General features: G+C 32.6%; 1 pseudogene; it reads left to right on the top strand.

Annotated features, from left to right (window-relative positions):
• The first annotated feature begins 8,595 nt into the window (after positions 1-8,595).
• LOC120174006 lies at positions 8,596-13,309 on the top strand (annotated as a pseudogene).
• The last annotated feature ends 775 nt before the right edge of the window (positions 13,310-14,084 follow it).

The following is a 14,084-nucleotide window of genomic DNA, read 5'->3' as shown; positions in this document are numbered from 1 at the left end:
GAAAAATTTTTGTTGTTTCATGTAACATCCGCAAGACCGGGTTAGTGACTAAATTGAAAAGTTTCAGAATTTGGTGACTAAAGTAGAAGAATGAAATAATTAATGATTATTGGAAATATATGATGAAGGTTATTTAGTAATTATTAAAGGAAATTAAGGGTAAAATGGTTATTTGACCAGAAAGATTTTTATCTTTCTTTTAAGGTGATAAAAACGTGGAAAGGGTGAGAAGAAAAGAAAGATCTGGAGCTTGGGTCATCTCCTTCCTCCTCTCTTCCCGTAAGCTCCATGGCAAAGGTAAGTTTAATTTCAGTTGGTTAATTCTTGAGTTTTAAGCTTAGTTTTGATTCTTGGGGTGCTAAGAAAGATTATTTAGAGATTAAAGTAGGTTGAAACTTCAAAATGGATGAGTTATGAAGGATTAAATATGAAGAGTTTTTAAGTGAATTAGTGAAATAGAAGGAGTTAATAGATTTTGAAGTTGAATTTGACTTGTCATATGGAAGAGTAAGAAGTTATAAGTGTTGAATTAATTTTGGATAACATGGAAAAATGGTATGATTCTTGAATGCTATGTGGAAGAGTGAATTTTTAAGTTGAAGAGATATTGAATGAAAATTTATTGGTTTAAGTATGTGTATGAAAGTTAGGAATATTAAAGGGAGTGAAGTATGAAGTGTTGAGCTGAAAATGAAGTGATTTTCGAGCTCAAAATGTGATTTCTGGGCAAGGGGAATCGGTACCCATTCAAGGGGAACCGATACCCCCTCAAACGAACCAGAATTTACAGAATGTCAAGGGGGGACCAATACCCCCACAGGAGGGAACCGATTCCCCCTAAAGGAAAAATGTGAATATTGGTTTAATAAGTTCGTTTAAGTTGCTGGTATCCAATTACAAGGTGTTACAGTAGGTATCTAATAATTGTCTTAAAATGTATAATTATGTAGATTCAGAGCCTAAACGAGTTCCGAAATCATTGACAAGTAAGATCGATAAAAAGGGAAGATAAGAGATTGGAATGGACTAGTGAGGCCAGGTGAGTGCATATTAGTATTATATGATGTTAAATGGAAATAAGACTTGCGACAAGTTTATTTTCCATAGTAAAATGCATGAATTCATAAGTAGAAGTATTTATGTGTATGATTTATACGTGTTGACATGTATTGTATATATGTATTATATGGTTGATGTGAATGTGTGATATGTTATGATGATATAAACCATATGATATGATAATAAATTATATGAATATAAAAGATAAGTTATGTGATAAGATCTTTGATATATAAATGAAATATTACTACGTGAATACATATTATGAGATAATTTAAGTAATAATATGAGAATATGGTAAAAGTGAGTTTATGAGAAAGGATATGAACTAAGTAAGCAAAGGTTACATAAATAATATATTAACTAGGAGACTTGAACTTCAGTGATACTATGAGCATATAAGATAAGATAGAGGACAAAGATTCATATGCTTAAATAAAATTATGATACATTAGTTGTATAATAGAAGCTATGGAGTAATATGAAATGATTATAGGAGTTGTATGAAATTGAATTAAGTAAATAGATTAAATTGTATATAAAAGAAATAATAGAAGTAATATATTCAGGTTTATAAGTATAATGTAGGTCAGGTAATGTAAGTGCATACTAAGAAATACAGAATAAGGTAGATGATATGATGTAAATTATATTATGAATTAGTGATGTAGGAATGAGATATAAATATGCAATAAAACTTATGTGTTATATGATAAATATGAACATATGAGAATAAGAGATTAGATAAGTGACTTGGTGATAGAAGCTATATGACCATGGATTAGGTAAATATGAATAATTTAAGTGATATGTAACTGTGAGTATTTGAGTATGTATCCATGTGAGTTGATTCATGAGGTTATATGAAATATTATACTATATGACTATGTGAGTATATGAAAAGAATATAGGTACATGCAAGTTATATCGAAAGGAGTTGTGTAACCATGCTTGATATGTATTACATGTATGGGAATATAAGAGAATAAAACATAAACTATATGAAAAGATATGATTCATGTGATGTGAACCATGTGAACATATGAGAAAGTATATAAGTTATATGTATTACATGATATATGTGATTTTACAAGAAATGACATGAGCTATGTGATTACATGATTATAAGAGATCAGACATGTGATAAAAGATAATTAATATGCATGTGTGAATATGAAATGATATAAATGGCAATGCCTATGTTATGTGTCATGACATATATGTATTCTTTGGAACATGTGTGAAGTCTGGTGAGAGACATACTTGATCCTTGGCATATGTATATGATTCTTAAGGAATGATATGTGGTCCTTCGGGACATATATGTATTCTTTGGAACATGTGTGAAGTCTGGTGAGACACATACTTGATCCCTAGTATATGTATATGATTCTTAAGGAATGATATGTGGTCCTTATGGACAATTATTATATGGCACTACGGTGCAATTCTACGCGGCACTACGGTGCAATTCTATGTGGCACTTCGGTGCATTTATATGAGCTGTGGTGACAGCATTAGTGCACAACCTCCATAAACTCACATATCTATAGTTCTCACATATCTATAGTTCTCACATATGTACATGGGCTAATCAAGAGATATAAACAAATATATGTTAGTGATATGATAAATGTTATAGAAATGATATGATGTTGTGTGTATAGAGTGTTTGATTGAAAAGGTTAAGCATAAAAGTATGTGATTACATGATAAACTGTTAATGATGAGTTATGTGTATGTATTTTATTTATTGTAATTAATCTGATATGATTTTTCATGATATGAGGGAATCATGTAATTTGGTATAGCATGATAGAACAGAACATGCATGTATTGATATATGTTATAAAGTGCATTATAAGTTTTTATGCCTCACTAAGTCATAGACTTAGCGTGTGATTGTTTCACACGTAGGTTACAGAAGCTAGAAGAGAAACGAAGAAGAGTAAGACAGGTCAGCATCTCCCTTACAAAATTTCAGATCAGAAAATAGAGGATTTAAATGTATTTGGTTATTTTGAGTATAGTTGGCATGTACTAATTGGTTGAATTAAGTATGCTCTGATTGATTTTGGTTATGGTGGTCAGTTTATGTAACTAAACCGCTTTTACTTTAATGAAATGTTTAAATTTTCTTTGAATTTTGTCAAGAGTCAAAGTTTGAAAAGTCAATGTGACACCTCATACTCGTATCCGGGTCGGATACGGGTTGGGGGTGTTACATTGCATGAATTCGAAAAAAAAAAGTATACTTACTACTGGAATTTATAGTCCGGGCTGATGTCTCAACAACAAAAAACCTAATGAGAGACCTAATAAAAAGAGAAATGTTTTTCTTTTTCTACAAACCATCTTCTAAAGACTGTCAAGAGGGAATGAAGAAGGTGCTTGATAAAATGTGTGAGAGACATAAAATATATGTTAAATATTTTGAGTTGCAAAAGATAAACAACAAATGAAAGATTTGACTTAGTGGTTAGGTGTTGGGATTTCAAGCATATTATCTAGGTTCAACTCCTCACAAAAACATGTTTTGTTTAGTTTAAATTTAAACAAATATGGTGTTGACATGTGTCATCATATTATTGGATAAAAAATTATTAAATAAGAATATATAAATATTAATAGTAATATTTTAACTTTTATTTAAAAATATGACGTGACAGTGCTATGTCATCATCTATTATGACTTGGACACGTCACATCAGTATATGAGTTTGTGTGTTCTTGTTTGGTTAGTACCATGCGTTTACCGTTAGTTGACTAACAGTTTTCATCCAACGATAATATTTTTTAACCCAAAATGAAAGGTTTAGGGTCAACTATTTCAAAAAAAATACGGGAAAATTTAAATACAATGTCAAATGCTAGGGATTGCATCATACCTAATTTATTTGAAATGTCCATCCAGCTCAGTTGGTAGAGCGCAAGGTTCTTAACCTTGAGGTCGTGAGATCGAATCCCACGGAGGGCATTTCATAATTTGGAGGTTTCTCACGAAAGTTGCTCTCAACCTGGCGTTGGGGGCAGCCTACTGTCCTTCGTCACCCCCTCAGACCGATGCGGATACCCCGATCCGATCTGGAGTGTCACATTAGGGCCACCGGAGCGACCCACTATAAAAAAAGCGGAAAATTTAAAACTTTTCTTAAAACTTGTAAACTCATAAAATCATTTATGAGTACAAAATAAAAGTTATCAATATTCGAAATAAAACAGATTTTCATACTTGTATATAAAATAAAATACAATTACATGCCCCCTAATCACATGTACCGTACTCTGCAAACAGCACCAGAAGAACTCCCTTACTGAAGTCGATAGTTGCACTGGTACAATTCTTTTAGCCTGAAAAGATGAGTAACAGAGTGAGCTTTGGAAAGCTCAGTAATACAGAACTACCAGATGATGCTGAAGAACGTGCAGATACAGATAAACATATATTTTCTTAATGATCCATACATTTACAGACCTTTATATTGAGCGGAGATCCTACTAATATTTCAGGTGGTAACGGACAATGAGCTTTCAGTTCAGAGAAATATTTTGGATGTTTAGCTTCAGGAGATCAGAATAGGTTATCCAGTGTGTTCCCAAAAACCATGTAACTTTTCAGATTTTTTTAAAACATATATATATATACCCCCATCCCATCCCAACACAACATAATGTGTAGGTTCCCCAGAACCATACACCCAACCCACACAACTTGTAAGGCCCTGAGCACAAAGCCGAGGAACTTGCGGAAATACTTCCTTCAACAATATCCCCCAATTAAAACATTTTTCCGTCATTAAACGAAGATATCAGAAATCAAAACAGAATTCAGAACATATATTAGAACATAATCCAGATCAGAAATCAGAACAGAATTCAGGTAATGTATCAGAACAGAATTCAAGTCGGAAATCAGATAAAATATTTATATGATTAGGGAACACACCAGAGTTTACAGATATTATTCAGAGGTACTGGATAATCTTATAAAGCAGAAAAACACAGATCTTACGTATGTCGATAGAATGTTGGAATTAGAATCACTATTGGAAGAGATCAATAAATGATGGAATCATCAGTTATTCAGAATGAAACTTGAGTCGATAGGGAAGAAATGAAGGTTCGAGACCTTTACAATCTATATCGATTAATCAGTTTATCGAATAACTCCAGATGAATAGCTCTCAGAAACAATACTTATCAACTTGTCAATTCATTAACCTTCCAGGGTATTTACTCTTTAATACTAAATATTATTATCCAGATATCATCTTCTGAGTCATCACTGAACAAATCTTAAGAAGACTAACAATTATTCCAATGCTCTTAATTTTATGTTCACGCTTTCACTATATCATGAACTGCTAACGTGCTTGATTTGTAGTTCATGACCCATAAGAACATTACATCATGTATGTTCATTAACGTTTCCAGACTCATCCAAATCACTTACTTAATCCTTAGTCCTTGAGGTTACTTAATTCATTTAGCAGTCAAGTCCCTTACAGTTACTTTGGGGTTTTCAGGGTAATCCAGACGTTTCAGAATTTCATATACATATTGTACTTCCGTTCAATTTAATTTGGTCTTCTTGGTTAATTTGTCTAACGAATATTCATTTCTTATTACCGAATGCGATCTAGAGTTGAGCTGAGCTGAATACTTCCAAAAATTATCATCGAGCCAAACTTGAATAGACGAACACGCATTCAAGTAATATTTATGTCGTTCAGGTACTGATATATCATTAAGGTTGATCGGCTCACTTAAGTTGCGTTCAATAACTTTTAAAGGTAGTCCAATAACTTTTAAAGGTAGTCCAATACCTATGCTTATTTGGATTCCTTAATTAATCCAAGACATTTACTTAATATAGGCCATAAGGGTATTTTGGTAATTTTGGTGTTCAATTTTATTCCATTCATTTCAGAGCTCGAGGATATCCAATCATTCCTGAGCTTGGTGATATTCTTGAGTCATTTCCATTACAGGGGTATTTTGGTCATTTTACAGATCTATGGTATTTTAATATTTTTCCTCCATCCGATCTTATTATTTAATTACAATTTATCATCTATTTCAGTCCTTTCGAACAATTCTGATAAAAGAGCACCCTCCGATAAATTGTTCTTTAGGTATTTACTCATAACTCGGATATTTTCGGGTCAAATGTCTTCTCAGATTTTACAAACGGAATATCAGGAATTTTTCTGCACTAAGTCAGGATCTTATCAATCAAATCCGTACTTAATTGAGTTAAGTACGAATCCTCAAAGTACTTTATCATTCAGGGTCAACTCAGACTATTTTACCTCATAATGGCATTTTCGTAATTTCTTAACTAGATAATTTCAGTATTTACTCTTAACAAAAATAAATATAATTTAGAGATCCCATGGTTAATTTCTTTTCGGAACATTCTCAAATCTTGAAATGATTCCTTAACAGACTTCTAGTATCGTGCATAAACCCTCTTGAGGTTAAAAACTGGTTAACCGAATTTTTCAAGCAAAACTAACATTTCTTATGCACATCAGTAATTTTTACCGGATTAATATGTCTTTTCAGAGTTATTAACCAACTTCCAAGGATAATTCTTGTCATCTTACAATATAAGGGTATTTTCATAATTTTACCCAACCAGAGTATTCTCAAAATTTCTCATCCGAGTACCTTTAATATTTAACCTTTGTTGATATAAAATATAAGTTACAAATCCAGGGCTGATTTCTTTATCACTAATAACAAAACTTGTAATTTAATTCTAACAATCCTTCAATCTCTTATATTAGTCATTCGATCCATATTCAGTTACCGAATTTCTACCACATTCATATCGAGTGTATAAATTAATCAACTCCATAAAAGTGACCAACATTATCTTATTCATGCATTTATCAATATCAATATGTTCCATAAAGTATAAAGAGGTAGTAAAGTATTACATCGATTTTCGTGCAATACTGATCGACCATATAAATTCCATTGGAACGCCCTTGATCTTGAAATCAGCTTCCAATAATTCCTCAGATACATATCAACATAAAATATATAAAAAAAATGGAGCTTAATTGCGATAAACGGATCGAATCGGGTGATAAATCAGTGAAAAACAGCTTACCAGGTTCGAATTTGGTGAAACAGACTTCGGATTCGGATTCAGGATATCTAAAGCATAAAATATGACTTTTCGAAAATTTGAAATTTTCTGTCAAAATCGAAGTCAACGGGTTTGACTGGCAATTTCGAGGCCTTCAGGTTCGAATTTCGAAATACGGACTACGGAATCGGATTTGGAACATCGAAAAACGTCAGGATAGGTATACTCGGTCAAAGTCAAAGGTCGTTTAATGCTCGGTCAACGCCGGTCAAAGTTTTGGTTAACTGTTATCAACGGTCAACATTCGACCATTTTACACAAATATCACCCTAACATAAATTAATTACCAAATTAACCACATTCTGCAAATATTTACTAAACTAACACCCAAATTTTACACAAATAGCACCCAAACATAAATAAATTATAAAATTATCACCCTGACGATGCCCACTCTCGTGGGTGGCGCGTACGGCTCGTGAATAGTGCTATGGTGTCGGAAAATTCTCGAAAAAATTCCTAAAAATTATTTTAAGCGATTTAAGGCACTTACAGAGCTCGGTTCACAATTTTGAACGACGGAGAGCTCGATTCCGAAACGTCGGAAACTTTGACGGTCTCACCCCTCCACGCGCTGACGACGACAGAGAAACGTAGAACACCGGTGGACTCGGAATGATGCAAGTAACACGATAGTGCGGGAGGTGTCGTAAATGGATGACCGGATCGTCGTGAATTGACGAAAAATCAACTGAAATCGAGTTATTACCGACGATACTTTTCGACTGAAATTAACGACGAACGACGACGATTCACGACGAAATGTTTGAGGGGTTTTGTTCCTCGTTCGACAACGAACATGATGGTGGTTTCGGTTCGTCGATCAGAGGTCGGACGACGAGTATATCGGAGTTGGAAGGAGGGTTATTAGAGAGGGAAAACTGAGAAAGAAATCTGGAAAATCATACGGGGAGGGAGATTTATAATTCAACTCATAATAAAAATGGGTAAACCATGAGTTTAGTCACTGAACTTCCTGCACTTCATAAAATGATCTACCAACTTTACGATTTTACAATTTAATCTCCAATTTCTTCCAAAAATACAAATTAAATTCACCACTTTATAATTTTTTAAATTTAGTTCCTAAATTAGGGTATTACACTTACCTCCCTCTTATCCCATTACATATAAGAATAAGTGTCAGATAATTTAATTTTTATTAAATCGTAATCCTCATCAACGATAATAGAAAGGTCAATTATATGTTAGTTAAAAACGTGTGAAGCAGAGGATCATTTAACCTTCTTACGTTGGCAGCCGTACCTACAACCAGAAGTTTCCGTCAAAAAAAAAAAAAACACGGCTGAACTGAAAAATCAAAGAAAGAATGTATAAAATATGAATTGAAAAATGGTAAGAGCTGTTGTTTGGTTTGTCACCAGAGAAAGACTCTGTTAGATTAGATCTCTAATACTTTGTTCTGGAAACTCTCAGCTAAACTAAATCTCTCTACTAAAATACTTTTACGTTGCTGAGTCAAAATCCGATTGGCGGGAATTCGATTCCACAGCTTCCAATTTTGATCGTCGAAAAATAACAGAAAACGATTGAAACTTTGATCTGATGTGATCCAAGACAGAAAGAGATGGGATTCTCGGATAATTCCAAGGGATTGATACTAGCAGTGGCTTCTAGCGCCTTCATTGGCTCCAGTTTTATTTTGAAGAAGAAAGGGCTCAAGCGTGCTGGGGCTTTGGGTACTCGAGCAGGTCTCTTCTTCTTTCTTTCTCTCTCTCTCTCTCTCTCTCTTAAAAGTTATTCGAGTCCGTGATTTTGTGCATCACTATTGCTGTCAATTTTGACTCAATTAAGGTTTTATTTTGCTTAATTTAGATTTGAATCGTTCGTTTTTTTCTAACTGAAGCAATAGGATTTAGTGATTTGATTAGCTCAGTGGATATGAATCGTGAATGCATTTAACTAGGAGCTTACTATTGAAAATATGGAATATGGACATACGTTTTCAGATCTAAATTCTTTAGTTTAAAAGGAAGTTTAAATAATAATTCGCTATTGTTGAATCAGTTCATATTTCATGCTATTTGATTTCATTGATCAGTAAAGAATTTCTCCCAACTTCAAAGAGTTTTTGGCGACATAAACCTAATTTTAATGTTAAGGTGTAAAGTTGTAAGTTTTAATTTGATTTTGATTATTAAGTACTTATTCCCTTGATCAACAGGCAGCTTGTGGATTGTGCAATATAAGAATGGATAGGATTATCACTGTATTTGACTTTCTTTTTTTTATTTTATATGGTATAACATAGGTGTTGGGGGTTATACCTACTTACTCGAGCCACTTTGGTGGGCAGGCATGGTAACTAGTAAGTATATTACTTGCTTTAAAAATCTCTAAATCTATAATTTTCTCCATTATAATTCCAAATCTTATTCATTCTTAAATTGGTTATTTTCATTTTGGTGAACTTGTACAAACAGTGATTGTTGGGGAGGTTGCAAATTTCGTTGCTTATGTGTATGCTCCTGCAGTTCTAGTTACCCCGCTTGGGGCATTAAGTATAATTGTGAGGTAACCTTCTTTTGTTTGCAATAGCAGCTTTTGATTTGATTGGAAGCTATTTATCTCGTTTCATTAAATCTCATGCTTGATAAATTTGAACAGTGCTTGTTTGGCACACTTTATGTTGAAGGAGCGAATTCAGAAAATGGGGATTGTTGGGTGTGTTACCTGCATTGCTGGTTCAGTGGTGATTGTCATTCATGCGCCACAAGAGCATACTCCAAGTTCTGTGCGAGAAATTTGGACATTGGCGACACAACCATGTATGATCTTTCCTTTCATATTTTTTATTCAAAACTCGTCACTAGTAATTAATTATTGTTTTTCTTCACATGTTTCTGTTGGCAGCTTTTCTAATTTATGTAGCAGCTACACTCAGTAGTTTTAGCTTTGGTTTTGCATTTTGAACCTCGTTATGGGCAGACAAACATACTAGTTTATTTGGGAATATGTTCCTTAATGGGATCTCTGACGGTATGTAGACATCCTTATTAATTTCTATCGACAATTTTGAATAGCACCATTGTGGTGCTACCATGCTCTATGCACTATATATAAGAATCCCTCGGTACTGTCTCAGGTTGTAAGCATCAAAGCCATTGGAATTGCTATAAAGCTTACATTAGACGGGATAAATCAGATAGCTTATCCTCAAACTTGGTTTTTTCTTACGGTTGCTGCTATCTGTGTCATCATGCAATTGAATTACCTTAACAAGGTTAGTCTTATTGATTCTCTATGCCTTGGTGATTGTCTGATCCTCTAAAATATAATCTTCTTATTCAACTACATTCAAGCCTGTGATTTTGATTCAAGGAAAAACAATTCCCGTACTTATGCAGCTAGCATACTTTGTCACATGATATATTACTTATTGCATGTAGATGAAAACATTTTGAAAGCAAGCAATTCTAGATCTCAGAACTGCATACAATTTTTAATATTTGTACGAAGAAATATACATGCAAATTGTAGCTTCTTCCAACGTATCCTCTGTTGATCGAATTCTGCATTCCATCTTTCAAGTAGATGTCTGGTTGTCTTTTGTGTGTGACTCATATGTGCCTCTCTTTGTTTTAGGCCTTGGATACATTCAATACTGCAATTGTTTCTCCAGTATATTATGTAATGTTCACAACTCTGACAATTATTGCTAGTGTAATCATGTTCAAGGTAAATTATTTAATTCATCCTTCTTAAATTTGGTTCTGGCGCCTAATTGAAGTTGCAATTTATCAACAACTAGAGGAACTAATGAGCACAAACTGAGTGTTGCTATCTTGTTCTTTTTAAAGGATTGGTCAGGTCAAAATGTGAGCAGTATTGCCTCTGAGATTTGTGGATTCATCACTGTGCTCTCTGGAACAATCATTCTTCATGCAACGAGAGAACACGAACCTCCTCCTCCAGTAGGTATGTGTAGAATTTATATTCCACTCTTCTTTTTCCTTCTTATTTGAGATAGATTTCAAACAGACATCACATGAACCATCATTTTCGAATTCTTGAACCTCTTCTGACCCCTTTCAGTTTCCGAATTAACTGAACATTTTTTCTTTAATCGTTAATCAAATTGATTTTTTTGAAAATATTAACCGAACCGAACTTTATTCATTTTATGTAAATTGTTTTCTATAAAATTAATTATAGTGCATCAAACAATTAGTGAAATAGTTTTCATGTAATTCATTTTACCTAAAACAGATTTTAGGTAATCCATTTTAGGTAAATTATTTTTCAGAAAACCAATTAGGGGGTGTTTGGTTCAAGGATTGTGGGATTCCCATGGGATGGGAATCTCACATTCCCATGTTTGGTTGACCGGGAATCTCATTCCCGGTAATGTTTTATTACCAATAGTAAATTTTTTGGGGTATATTACCGGGAATGTCATTTCCTCCCTTCCCTTAGGTATTGTAACATTATCAGCGTTTTGGACTAAAATGCTCTTAAAATTTTATTTTTTTTTCAAAAATATCCTTCTTCTGTCATTGAATAATAAAAATTCTACGAAGGTTAAATTACAAATTTATACTTAAATTATTTTAGATTTACAAAAAAAAAATTTATAATTAAAATTTTATATAAAGTTCAGGGGTTAAATTTTTTTTTACCATTTCATTAAACCTTTTTTATATTTTTAATTTTGTAAAAAAATTATATAAATATTATGAATTTAATTTTTTAAAGAAAATATATATAAATATTTTACAATTTGTAATATTATACCAATATATAATAAGGACAATTTGGTCAAATATACATTCCAATAATCTTTTATTCCTTTAACCAAACACGGTAATCTTACATTCCTGTTAAACCAACCAAACACAAAATACAATATTCCCAGTAATCCTATTCCCTGGTAATCTTTTATTCCCACTGGTAATCTTTTATTCCCACTGGTAATCTTACATTCCGTGAACCAAACGCACCCTTACAGTCTATCAAACAGACATTAAGTAATTTTCCTCTGGTTTGTATCATTTTTTGTTTCACCATTGTTCCAAATTTGTTTACAACTTGCCTTAAAGTTGCTAAAAGAGCGATCTATTGATCTTATATGGTATATGATTTATAGTGCCATGAAAAATAGTATACAAGAAATCCATTTTTTTACTCCTTGGGATTCTGTTTGAAATATGTGCCTTTTGGATAGTTTAGTAGACATATCCATGGAGGTAAGATTACCGTTTACCTATGTATTGTTTCCTTGGTTAAGCAAAATGGTATCTGTTTCCCTTGTATGTACCTGATCACCATACATGATGAAACTTTATATGATATTTTAACTACTCGCCGTACCTGGGTATTTTCTAGGAGTGTAAAGTGAGACTGCAAACTAGGAGTTACTTAAACTTGCAACCTATTTGAAAATCTTTTTCGATCATTCAAGCAAATAATAGTACATTGTTTATATATTAGCCTTTTCGGTTGAGCTTATATAGCCTTTAAATGGCAGGAACTGTTACATGGTATGTTAGTGGTGATTCAATGAAGAATCCTGAGGACGAACATTTAATCACACTACGCAGTTCGGAGTATTACGAACCATGAGTTTTGTTTCCAAGACGAGTGTCTTGATCTCCCTCCATTGACCTGGATAGAAATGTGGAAAGCTGGAGTTCCTTTGCAGGAGTCAGCAAAAGCCAGAAAGGTAGTTTTCGTTTGATACCTTTTTGCAGACCCTAATTTCCATTCAGTTAATGGCTTAATGCATCTCGAATTCTTTCCGTCGTGGCCAACTTGAAGGAGTTCAGTATGGAGTCCCATTTGACAACGGTGATCTCATTTTCCCTTACATTTGTAAATTAGCAAAGAGATTATTCTTTTTTCTTGATATGCTCTTTTTGTTGAGGTTGAGGTGTTGTAATGATTCGGGTTTTGTTGATTCCTTTTCACTTGTAAAGTCAATGTACGGAGTTAGTGCTTTCGTTCTCGAGCATACAAAAAAATGTCTGCAAAGTTTGATTCCAACATAGCTGTTGTTGAACTGAAATACCTTTGGCTTCCCGGAATCCGCTTTAGAAGTCGGCAGCAAAGGTGGAGCTGTGTTACCGGTCAATTTGAACTTGATCCGAAAATTAAACTGTCCCACCTGTATGACCTAGACTTGAATTCGTTCGACTCGTAATTTGATATAATTTTTTTTTTGTCTAACATACATGATCTGACCTAAGTATATATGTACATATACATATTTTTATTAGATAAAATAAAAACTTAATTGAAAAAATAAAATAGAAAAGAGTATTATTATAATTATATCTAAATGTATAAAGGATAATTTAATATTATATCGGTTTGGATTAAATATTTTCCATCTTAACACGAATTTGATCTCACCCAAACTCACTTTAAAAATACCTGATTTGATTAAATAAGAATATTTTTAAATATAAAGTTTATCCAATTGAGTCGAATCAAAAATCGCTAGACATATTAGTCAAAATTAAATAAGTTAAATAATATGATTTATTATTTAAAATGTAGTATATATTGGTTAAAATTAAATAAGTAAATAATATGATTTATTATTTAAAATATGTTATATTATAACGTTTAAATAGCCTTTCATTTTTATAAATTATTATATTTTTTTTTTATAGAAACCGCTAATTTTATTAGAAATAGGAGATATCTCAAATTATAATGAAAATTTACAATCATAATCATAAACTAAGCACATAATTAGGATAATTTCCTATAATTATTAAAAAAAACTAGCAACTTAAGATTACATAAGGACCATACAAAGAAAGATAAAAATTCTAACCGAGAAACTCGAACAAAGATAGATACAAACAGATCTGATCGCATTGACAAATGAACCGCAAAT

This window comes from Hibiscus syriacus, unplaced genomic scaffold, assembly GCF_006381635.1.
Source record: "Hibiscus syriacus cultivar Baekdansim isolate YM2019G1 unplaced genomic scaffold, ASM638163v2 tig00111996_pilon, whole genome shotgun sequence".
Lineage (NCBI taxonomy): Eukaryota > Viridiplantae > Streptophyta > Magnoliopsida > Malvales > Malvaceae > Hibiscus > Hibiscus syriacus.
This window is presented reverse-complemented; position numbering and strand designations above follow the sequence as displayed.